This window comes from Natator depressus, chromosome 8 (genome assembly GCF_965152275.1).
Source record: "Natator depressus isolate rNatDep1 chromosome 8, rNatDep2.hap1, whole genome shotgun sequence".
NCBI lineage: Eukaryota > Metazoa > Chordata > Testudines > Cheloniidae > Natator > Natator depressus.
In genome coordinates, this window is record NC_134241.1 from 15,904,553 (window position 1) to 15,916,623 (window position 12,071).

Here is a 12,071-nt window from a genome sequence, read left to right on the forward strand (position 1 = left end):
CCCACACTGGGAAGGGGTCCATTATGGACCCCTCTAACCCATCCACACGGCTGGGTCTGGCCCCTCACTTGGTGCAGTCCTGTGCCCAGGCCTTCCTGTGTGAGTGGCTCCAGCCAGTAGGTCCTGTTCACCTGTAGGGAACTAGCCAGGCTCCACCATGCAGGCTTAGCAGGGGTGCTGGCCATGGGGCAGGTGGGTGCGGCCAGGGTGGTTGGGCTCTCGGGAATTGCGTCCCGGGGTCTGCCCCGCTCCCCAGCACAGCTCCAGCACCTGTGGGGTCCCACCTACCTCCCTGGGGCTGAGCCTCCTGGAACCAGTGCAGAGGCTGGGCTGGTCTCAGCTAGTGGGGAAAGGGGTAGCGTGGGGGGCTCGGCTGGGCCCCAGCAGGCAAGTGGGTCCTGAGGGAGCCTGGCCTGGGCAGGTCCCACTCCTGCTCCAGGACTGGCCCAGGCCACACTGCCGGCTCAGCCTGGCAGACACCTGTCACCTCCTAGCAGGGCGGTGAATGTGTCTGGGGGTTAGGGTGTGGGGAGTGGGTCTCTGAGTGGGGGGGGTGCTGGGCAGTGGGGAAGGTTTGTGTGTTTTGGGGTGTTGGGCACTGGACAGTCTGTGGGGTTGTGCTGGGCAATGGGAGGTGAGGGAGGTCTATGTGTTGGGGTGCTGGGCAGTGAGGGGTCTGTGGGTGGAGAAGTGCTGGATGGGGTGTGTGTGCAGGGCACTGGGCAGTGGGGGGGTGTCTGTGGGGCAGGGGTGTGTGTACAGGGCACTGTGCCATTGTGGTGGGGGTCTCTGGATGGTGAGGCGCTGGGCATAGCAGGTCTGGGGGGGGCATTAAGTGCAGGGGTCTGTGGGGTGGATCTCTGGGTGGGGGTGCAGGGCATAGCAGGTCTGTGGAGACCTTAGCGGGGGGGATGCTCAGCATAGGGACCGGGGGGGGGGGGGCGGGTCTGGGCTGGGTGGGGTGCTGGGCATAGGGAGTCAGGGGGCTCTCAGCAGAGGTGCAGGATGTCATGGTGTGGGCCTGCCCCTGAGGGGAAGGGGCATACTGGCAGCACAGGGCTGGGTACCGGGCCAGTGTGTGTCTGGTGGCTGCCGGTTTGTTAACAGTGCCCTTGCACTGGGCTGGGTGGAGTAGGGCCGCTCCCGCCATGCCATTGCCCCCAGCTGGCCCCTTGCTCTGGGGACCCTGTCCCTCCTGTCGGGGACCCATTGCCCCCAGGGGGTCCCACAAATATGTTTGGTGCTGGGCCTACAAAATGTTAATCCAGCCCTGGGTTTGTTGTAAGGGGCCATAGCAGTCAGGCTCTGACAATGAGTTGTATTTGATCCTTCTGTTGAAGTTCAGTTCTTTTCATTTGTAGAGCTGCTATCATTCTTAAAATGTCAGCTTTGAAGGCACATGTGCAATTTAAAAGACTACATCATGAGTAGCAGTGTTGTGTATTATTTTAATATCTGATGCATCTTCCATTGAGATGACAGGATTCTGATTTTTCCAAAAGACTGACCAGATGATCTAGTTTGTCTTTTCCATCGGTAACGTCTTTAATCCTATTTTACCCACTAGCTTGTAGAGAGGCTTTACAACACCTTAGAAATGACATTTGGAATTGTGGTAATACTGGCAGGGGATGGTACTATTAACTCAGGTTTGGTTTTTTAATTCAGTGATTCCAAGAGTTGGATCTGTTTCTAGAAATCCTTTTAAGCAGGCCTGCCGTTAAGGTTGTAAACAGCATCCAACGTTTTAAAAACCCTATCAAAGTGTGCAAAGCAAATGTCTGGGTTTCCATGCAGAAACTGTAGATTCATGTATGTGGCATCAGTTTCCTGGAGCTGACATCTCCCTTAATCCACAAGTAGTTAAACTGAAGACTGTTTTTTAACTGGGACTACTGAAAACTGCTTGCAAAGAAAAAAAGGTACATTATCTCTTTGTCTCACTAAGAACTGCTTTGGCTTCGTGTCTGATGATTAAAATGCTTTTGTTTGTTTTTCCAGGAAATGTTAATTGGGAAATTTTTAACAAAATAAAACCCAGTATGTGTTATTTAGTACAGATGGGCTTGAGCCACAAGACTTCCCTAGAGCCTGAGGCTGTTGGTGTTTGGGCCAGTCTTTACTGTTTAGTCTTTCAAGAAGGCTGAGTTGTTTCCTTGGCCCTGTGTTCTGTCTGTTCCATGTAGGAACCAAACTTTTCTGCTCGGAGGTAAAACTGTTGGATTTTTATTTAACCTTCCCTGATGGTTGATGGTACTTTGCATTTACCCTAACATCTTTCATTGCAGGTCTTAAAGTGCTTTACTAAGGTAGCCAAGCGTTAGCCATGCCAGATTACAGCCCAAGAAACCAAGAGATTGACATGCTCAAGTTTACACAGTGAGTCTTTGGCAGAGATGGGATTCGAATTTAGGATTTCCTGGCTCCCAGTCCTCTGCTGTGACCAAAAGATTATTTCATTGTAAGTCTAATAAAATAATAAGGTTAACCATTTACATCATCATTAGCCTATATGCAGGAAGAGCAGGCTGTGCTAGAGAGGAGCCACTCTTTCATTTGATATCAATATTAGAAACATTTGTATGATTCACCATTTTTCTTTGCAACCATTTAAAAGTCCCTTTTGGAGCTTGTCCCAGCTATTTTAGAGTACATTCCTTGATGTTTTATTTCCAGCTCCCCTGAAGGAAGAAAAAGCAAGTGGATAGAGACAGGATGAGATGATGAGAGGAGAACACCATGTGTCGGAGGAAATTAAATCTGTCTACAAAGAATGGAGGACTGTCAGGTGGGGTGCAGGGGGGAAATTATGAAACCTGTCCCCTTTTGTTCTTTTATTCTATCCTAATGGGAGTTCAGCTTCAGAGGAAAAGGTTTGGTGCTAATTGTCCACGGCCTTCATGTGAAAATAGTGAGGATTAAGGCTGAGCAATGAAACAAGTTAGTGGGAGCCCTCCCCATTGCTTAAAAAGATTGAGGAATTTTTCCTCCTTTCATTCCAGCTGATTTTGTTTTTTTTTTTAACATGATTATGTTTCCAAGAAGTGGTTGATGAATACTATTAGATATTTTTTTAAACCTTAAAAACTTCCATAGACTTTGCTTTATGCCAAAGGCTACAAGAAAAATGTGTTTGAAGTGCATTCACTGTGCGGCACTTTGGCCATCACAAAGCCAATGACTTGAACTTGTTTTTGGTGGCTTCCGTCATGTAAATGACTCATTACTTGAATTATCTTGGCCCATTTTATAGTGTGGTGTAGCCTGATCTTTTAAGTTATTCTTGGGATGGGTGCTGCGAAGTGCTGAGTGCCTTTGCAGTCAGTGGAAGTTGAAGGCACTCAGTATCATATAGGAGGTGCTTAGTACTTTGTAGGATTGGGCCCATAATTTAGAGAAAAAGCAAACTGACCTACAGTAGCTTGATGGGTGTGTAGCTTTTCTGTATTTTCAGATCATATCTAGAGAGTATGCGGGACTTGCTGCCATCTCAATACATAATGAAATAAGTTTTCATAGCACATACTGTCGCTTTTATTTCTTCATATTGAGAGCAGAGTATACTTTAATTAGAGGGAAAGATAAACAAATGTGTTGCGGAAAATATGTACAATAAGCCAAATCTAGTAGCAGTTGGATTAAAGAGGCTTTTAAAAACTCCTGGAATATGGAGCATTTACAAGGCTGGGTTTATTAAAGACACTTATTACTCATCATATAAAAACATTTACCAATGTTAGGAACAGGAAAAGGTTACTAAGTTCATTCAAGCTAGTCCGTTTATGTTTTGAGTACAGCCGCTGCTCAAGAAATGAACCCAGGACTGCACCTCCCTGCAATGTTTGCTTCTTAGAAGTTAATTAACCAATGCAAAAGTGTTCCCTTGGGTCTATGTGCCCAGTATCCTTTGTTAAGAATAACAACTAACATCACAGGCCTTAGTGTATTAGAAATTGCATTATGTTTGGTGTTCAATAATGTGAGCAACAACACATGATTTCCTCCTGCAAATAATCCTTTGGATGGTTAGTTCCCTTTATTAGAAGATGCATAAACTCTTTCACATTTGCTGAAACAAAGAATGAGCTCATGGGAATACTGGTTTATGCATTAACTTAAAGTTGCCCACGCTCTCCCCTTTCCCACTACTGGAAGGACATTTTTGAACGTTTTTCATATTTTTCATCTCCTTTGTTGACAGGTTTGGTTAAGGAGATTATCGTAACTATTGCAGCTGTTCATAAATATCAGCAAATCAATGATCTGGGGCTCAATTTATTGAAACCAGCAACAAACGTCAACTCTTGTCTATTATCTAACACAAAAGTAGGTGCAGTCTATAATTGTTTCTTACAACTTTCTTACCTAATCCTCATGTTAAAGCAGTGCTGTTGCTTTGAAATGACCAAGTCAAGCATGCTATCTTTAGACTAATGGGTTTAAGAGGAACTTCTCGGGGTTGCTATTTCTTTGGACCCTAGGCGGTACCTAGGTTTTTAGCCTGGAGCAGAGCTCGTTGTTTTTGTACAGTTTTTACCAGATAATTCCCATTTATTGTCTGTCACGCAGTAGGTCTAAACTATCATTTTTCATGTGCAAATCAAACATTTCTTAGCTTTTGTGTTTAGCTGTGTGAAAATGCTGTTGTGTTAGTTAGTTGCTGTTGTGTTAGTTAGCACTCTTCATAGAAAGGAGGAAGTGAAGACTGAAAGATTACTGTCTGATCAATATTTTTCATTCATTCGTTTAAAAAATCCTGCTTGTTTAATTTGAACATGCAGTTGGCAGGTTTACATGCATAAACTGGAAAACTGCATGCAAATGCTTCAGCCATTTGAGAGCGCAATCTCCCCATGTGAACATTAGATGGGCAGCTACAAGTGAATTTGAACACCTAATCTTTTTAAAAACTGCATTAGTGTTTTAACTTTAAAAAAGTAACTTTAAATGACTTAATAGGTATTAAATATCACTTACGAAGCACAATTAATGTCCCCAGCAAACTTGGGTAGCAGGAAAATGGTGTTTTTTTCTTTTTGTTCAGATTTGCATCTTTTTTTCATGTGGCAACTAATACTACCCACTGTTACTTTTTCTAACATTTTTACAGAACAAGAAACACAGTTGTATGAATTATAATATTTGTGTATATTTCAGGCAAGAGCAGTTAAATAACTAGTCCAGGTCAAGAATAGGATACTTTTATAGATGCTCTATGTGTGCAAATATGGAGCAGAACAGTCTCGTCATCTATAAGCTCTGTGATAAAAGAAAATACATTTAAAATAATGGATCAGTGCTACCTTGCCCTTGTGATCTCATAAATGTATAAAAGAGCAAGGGAATCTTATAGGAGACAAACTGTGCTCAATAGAGACAAACTGTAATTTAATGTAATTAAATAGGCTTCTTTCTCTATATCTAATACCATATTTACCACTATAAAAGACAGTAAGTTCCAGTCATGTGAGTTTCTGAGTGCCTCCTGAGGTGTATTGAGCTCCCACAATGCTCAGTGTAGTGGATGGGAGTTGAGGGTACTCAGCAACTTGCAGGATAGGGCACGTCATCAGTAAGCAGTTCTAAGATGATGTAGGATAGAACTATGGTTGTCTTGATGGGTCCTACAATTAAAAAAAAAAGAGAGAGAAAAGAAAATATACCTTTATATCTGCTTCTGTTCTTTGCTGTCTAATGTAAAGTTACAGCCAGCTGGAAACAATCACAAATGGCCCCAGTCTCCAGATAAAGTTTATAGTATTTGGGAAAGTATAATGGAAAGGAAAAAATGGATTTGGGAAATAAATATACAGGGGCTTTCCCATAAGGCATCTGTCATTCCATGCATACACTGGAAGAAGCGGGACAAAGTTAAGCCAAGTGATCAAAATATTCATCTAACTTAATTGAGGCTTAGAACTGGATTAATTTATAGTAAAATGCACTATTCTGTAGGAGGATTTGATGATGTAGCTCTGTTTGGAGTTCAGTCTTGCATTAGCCTCTCTCACTGGGTCCCTCCCTCCCTGAAAGGAGAATGTCCAGAGGATCTGCCTAGTTGTGGCTCTATCACTCCATCCACAAACCTACCCCATCCCTGGCATGCAGGGAAGCCTCATAGTGTTGTCTCCTATGTTGCAGAAGGAGCACGGACCTCGGGGTGGGCTACACAAAGCTGTCCCCTGTGCAGCAGAACCAGAAGGGGCAGATTTTGCCCCAAAGTAAGTAGGACAGTTGCTGCTAGGGTGAAAGCTCCTTCATTCAGCCTTACCACTGTGGTGAGCTGTGCTGGTGCAAGCACAAGATGCAATAATGAACCATGACGAATAATCTGAGCACAAGCCTAGACCGTATGGAAAACCAGGGGATGGTAACCACAGATGCACAATGCACAAAAGGGCTTTTGTTTGTCAGAGTCTATCAGTGTTTAAATAGAACTGGCAAAAGCACAAGCACACGGTATCAGTGCCTTATCTGGGACCATGTTTATTCGCACATATTCATCAGTCACATGCGTTTACCCACCTACACCAGTGTGAAGTTTGAAATTTCAGATGTGTCACAGTGGTGCGGCTTCAGTGTTCCTTCTAGAGCAAATGTCTGCCAGGAAGTGCTGGGAACAGGATGTTTTATTTAATTATACAGGTGTGGTATCCTCAAGAACATGCTTATAGTTGCCCGGGACTAATTAGCTTGGATGGTTTATTTAGGTAGGTGTAAAAAGAAACCAAGGTGACTCTGCCTTGGACCACACTTGTGATGAACATTAAATACTTGCATTCACTAGAGCAGGACTGACTGTAACACCAAGCTACTTAGCCTTGGCTCTCAGCTGTGTTGGATTCTGGTGTAGTTAGTAGTCTCATGAAGTGAGACAGCATTTCTACGCCTGGTAGTATAGTCTGATATTCGTCCCCGCACTTGTAACATCCTGGATTACTAGGGAGCTCCTTAAAGCACTGGGACATGCACATTGTAGAAAAGCCGTGAGCTTGACTGATCATATCTGCCCTGCATGAGTATTCACATAGCACCAGCTAAACTCGCAAAGTCCTGTCCCATGTTTCATTAGCCTTGGTATAAAACAGGGTGGATTTGATTTAAATCGAATTCATTTAAATCACTAGTCAGGAAGACTCAATTTAATCATGGATTTCTACATAAAAGTGCATTCTTGTTGGTTGTTATAACCTTAATACATATTCTTCACAACTCAGAGATAGATGTAGGTTTCATTTTTAGAAGGTACACACTATACATTTTTAAAGTGATTTATTTTGAGAACGTTTCAGATTAGTTTTACAGCTATATCAAAAATGAATGATTGTTTGGTTATTTCATTTACCAAAGGTAATTGAAACAGCTATTTATGAAGTCACTGGGAGATGAACTATCTCCAATTCAACAGGTTAATCATTAATATTTGGAGGATTTTCTTGCCATGCTGTATTAGGAGGAGAACATCACCAGACAATTTCAATTGTTTTATTTAACTAAAACAACAACATTATGGATTCTGTTTTTTTTTCTTCAACAGAAAACATATAATATTTTAACAAAACAAACATATGAATTTTTGAATTTAGTTAAACATTCAAGTTTTTTAAAATCAGGTTTGTTTTTGTTAAAATTGTTTAACTAAAATAGTTAAATGAAATATTTGTTTTAAAAAAACAAAAATTAAATCGACTATGTCAGCCAGGTCAACATGAGAAACTTAAAATATTGGCTTCTGCAGCTAACTCAGTCGTCTTCACCTTCATTTTCCTGTTTGTTCATAATCTGGAAAAGAAAAACAAGCTTTCCTGCTTTTTCAGGTCCCAAACGATTTCTCAATTTGGAATGAATTAGTCCAAAGGAAGAAAATATTCTTTCTACACCGGCAGAAGAAGCTACTGCTGTTAAAAGTGAGATTATTTGAATCCAAGTTCTTAAGTGACTTCCACCAGTTCACTGGTGTGACTTTCTTTAAAACATCATCAGCAAACATATATTTCTTGAATGTTCTTATTCCCAAACTGGGTCTCTTTTACAGCCTGCTGCCATTATAGGTTTTCCTTTCTAGTGAGAGAATGGTGTGGTAGATCTCAAATCAATGAAGGCTACTCTCAGAAAGACCTCAAAACTTCTGGAATATGCTGCCCAAACAGTTTCATTTTTGTTTCTACTGCCTGTCCCTCCCTTCTCACATTAGTCTCCAGACTTCTCCTTGTCCAGATCTGTTCTGCCCCCAACAATCTTCTATTCATTGAACTTTTTGAAACTTTGCACTTTTAGAGAGAGGTAAGGGATTGACTCTGTGTACACAAATTTGCAGAGGGACAATAGGCTTGAGGTCTGTTATTTCTCATGTCAATATATTATTTATTTATTTAAAAACATTTTTGCTGTTAACAAGCATGTTATCTCTGGACACACAAATCCACAGTTTGAGAACTGCAAAACTAAGCATCTCTGATGGTGTCTTCTAGACTGAGCACTGAGTCCCATTGGGTAGATAGAAAGATTAATCTAAATAATCTACTCAGAAGCCTCTGGAACCCCATAAAATTGGGTCCCTTAATCCATGAACTACTGGAACTCATTTACAAAACTTTTCTTAAACATTACATGAATATATTGTCTCATACTATAGAATTAGAATGTATAATCCCTATTACATGATGAGATATCTTTGAACTATAATGTATCTTAATTAAAACTATCTTTAGATAGGTTTTTTCCTCAAAAAGCATTTTATCAAAAAAATCCGATTTAAATAAAAAAAATCAGATTTTTTTTTTAAAATCACTGATTTTTATCTACCCTGGTGTAAAACTTGGGATGGATTGTCTTGGGCTCATCTCCTCTTTGGTGGTTTCAAAGGCCGCGGAGGAATGTGGAAGGAACGTCTCAGGACATTATGCCCCCCTTAAAGACTCCAGCTCAGGGTGGCTCTGGGCCAAGGAGGGCTTGATGTTCTTACCTGTGTCTAACTACTATACTCCTGGGGGCATTCTGCGCCAAAAAATTCTGCACACAATATTTAAAAATTCTGCAAATTTTATTTCTCAAACTAACACTACATAACCCTGCCAGTTTAAATTATTTTGGTAATTTATTTCAAAATACCTGTCAGCAAGTATGTCTGTAACAATACAGACACTCACAAAAATTCCCCCAGGAGTAGAAGAAACCCCTGTGACAACCCACTTCCTGTTTCTCTGCCCCCTTCCTACAAACCCAGCCGTGGCTCCCCCCCAGCCAATACATCCGAACCCCTTTTTTTCCACCCAGAGCCCAGCCGCAGGGCTCCTCTCTTGCCTAGATACCTGCACCCCCCCTCGAGCCCAGCTGTGGGACCCCCCCAGCCCAGATACATGCCCCAGAGCCTAGGGATCCAGAGGGAGAAAGAGCCTGATGCTGGGTTCCAGTTTCTTGCGCGCCGCCCTCTCCTTCCCTCAGGGCTAGCTGGGAACTGCAGCTTCCAGGACCCTCTAACTCCCTCCCCATCCCCCCAGCAGTGTCTTCTATGTGTGAGCTGGGCTCTGCCAAGTCTAAAAGCCCCTAGTGGCAGCTAGCAGCACTGCAGCCCATTTCTGTTGCGGGGAAGGAAGGAAATTCTGTGCGCATGTTAAATTCTGCAGAATTCTGCATTGCGCAGTGGGGCAGAATTCCCCCAGGAGTAAACAATGCAGTGCCATGCATCAGCCATTAATATGTTGGATTGTGATAGGAGATGCTCCTTTTCTCAAGACTGGCCTGTGCCCTTCCTTCTCCAAGTTTTTTCCAGACCCTGGCAGGCAGCTGAAAATATCAGAGCCCAAATTCATGTGGTGCCCTCCCGCTGCATATGAGAGTCCTCATTCTGAGAACAGATACAGTGCCAAAGTCTGTGATCCTTTATGGTCTGATCCTGTCCCCACTGAAGTCAATGGCCAGATTCTCATTGACTTCAAAGGGTGCAGGATGGAATCCACATAAAGCAAAGCTTTAATCAGTGGGAGTTTTATTTGATCAAAGATGCAGAATCTGATCCATAGGTTTTTTTCCTTTCTAACTACATGAATGTTCTGCCAAGTGACTCAGCTGAGGAGCAGGTGGTGGTTGGATAAAATCAGCTAATGGTGTGCTGCACATGTGGGACTTGGTACCCTTACTCTAGAAACTGTTCATTTCACTCCCTGGGAAAGGAATAAAAAAGGTGAAACAAGATTCTAACCTATATACTGCCCTTGGTAAACACACAAATTATCCAGTACATCTGTGACTACACAGTAGAGTGGGGGTGTGGGGGGAGAGGGGAGAAATCTAACCAGAATGTTGTTTTGTCACAAATACTAACAGAAGTGTTTGTGCTGAGGGATTGTAGAGCAAGACAGGACATCCACAGCAAGACACACACACACACACACACACACACACACACACACAATATGGGGGCAGATCCCAAGTCCAACTGCAAAGCAGCCATAAAGCCAGGACTTCAGGATACCCTTTGATGTTTCTCTGGGTGGCACAGAGCAGAGATTCCTACGCTATCACCTCTCCCAGCCCCTGGTGCAGGGGCATGATAGGGGCATCCCTGAAATGCAGCCGCACTAGCAACCCTTTGGGACCAGAGATAACTGGCCTCAGGATTAAGGAGTGCAACAGCTTAAAGCCTTTGGCTGCCTTAACCCAGTCTTGGGCTGATCATAGCTTGAATGGAGCCGGAGATCTAGCCCATACATATATGGTTGAATTTGTTTGTAAATGTTTGCTTTCAATCCACACAGCTCACATCCTTGTAACCTATCCTGTATTTAGCAAGCAAGGGCTATATTAACTGAGCATCCCCTGAGTTTACAATAACACGATGCATAGACAAAACAGTCCTGTGCCTGCTGAAGATTTGGAGAACGATAAACTAGAGATCTATAATTAAAGACCCAGTTGCTGTAATGGGAATAGATTTAAACTCAAGGTCAAAATCCCTTCTGGCACTTCCTCTTCCTAATAACCATGAATAAAAATCAAACAAATCCAACTGGCTCCAGCCACTAATCTATAACAAGCAAAGGTCACAGGCGTGATAAGAAAATAAAGCGACCACAAACAGCATTACTTAAAAACATATGTTAGAAAGTGAATCCCAGGGCAGAGCAACGGCCACTCCAGCAATCAAACTTGATTGGAGTGCTACCGAGAATCTCATTGCTGGCAACAAATGGGAGATGATTTCAAAGCCAAACAAATAATGCAGGGGACAACATGTGGCAGGGAAAGTGTAACAGTGTTTGATTTCCAGGCTCTCCTGGGGTGTGAGGGGTGAGCTATGGAGAGATGGGGAAGGTTTTATGTTTCAGTGCAGTGGTACAGGAAGTGTAAATTAATAGTGTGGGGTGAAGTGAAAATTTCCACTGACCTCCAAGCATATTCCTCTCCTTGTGGCCTTGTCTACACACAAACTCAGCCAAAAGTTGTTGTGCAGACAAGGCCTAAGCCTCTGGACTTGCCTTTTCTATGTATATTGCCTGTGTGAATCAATGTTACTGGCTGGGGTTAGTTTTCAGTTGTACTTTTTAGTGTGTGAAAAATCCATTGCGTTGTCGCTATTTGAAATCAGTAGATACAAATGGAAAATCCAGGTGACTTTTACATAACCTAGTGTCTTACATAAATCGAAACACAAGGTCATGAAGTTGAACACTTGTGAAGTTATAGTGCAGAATAACAGAACAAAGCACAAAAACAATAGCTCCAACCTCCTGCTTACATACAGGGCTATTAATAATTAAGCAAACATAGGAAGCGGACAAATAATGTATCTATACCAGAGCTTTTTCCATCAAATTACAATGGTAGGAATATTAATGTTGTCTGAGTGCTGGCTTTATAACCATCATATCATCTAACCCTGCTCAGGATACATCTAGAGTAGGAATCCTCAACCTGGGGGGTCACAAACAAGTGTAAGGAGGTCAAAGAGTTTAAGCCCAGAAGGGCCCACCAATTTATCTGGTCTGACCTCCTATATATTGTGATCAACTTGTCCTTCCCATGTTGCTCAATGGTAGGAGAGTCCTGGCTAGATCCTGGTATTAGGGGTA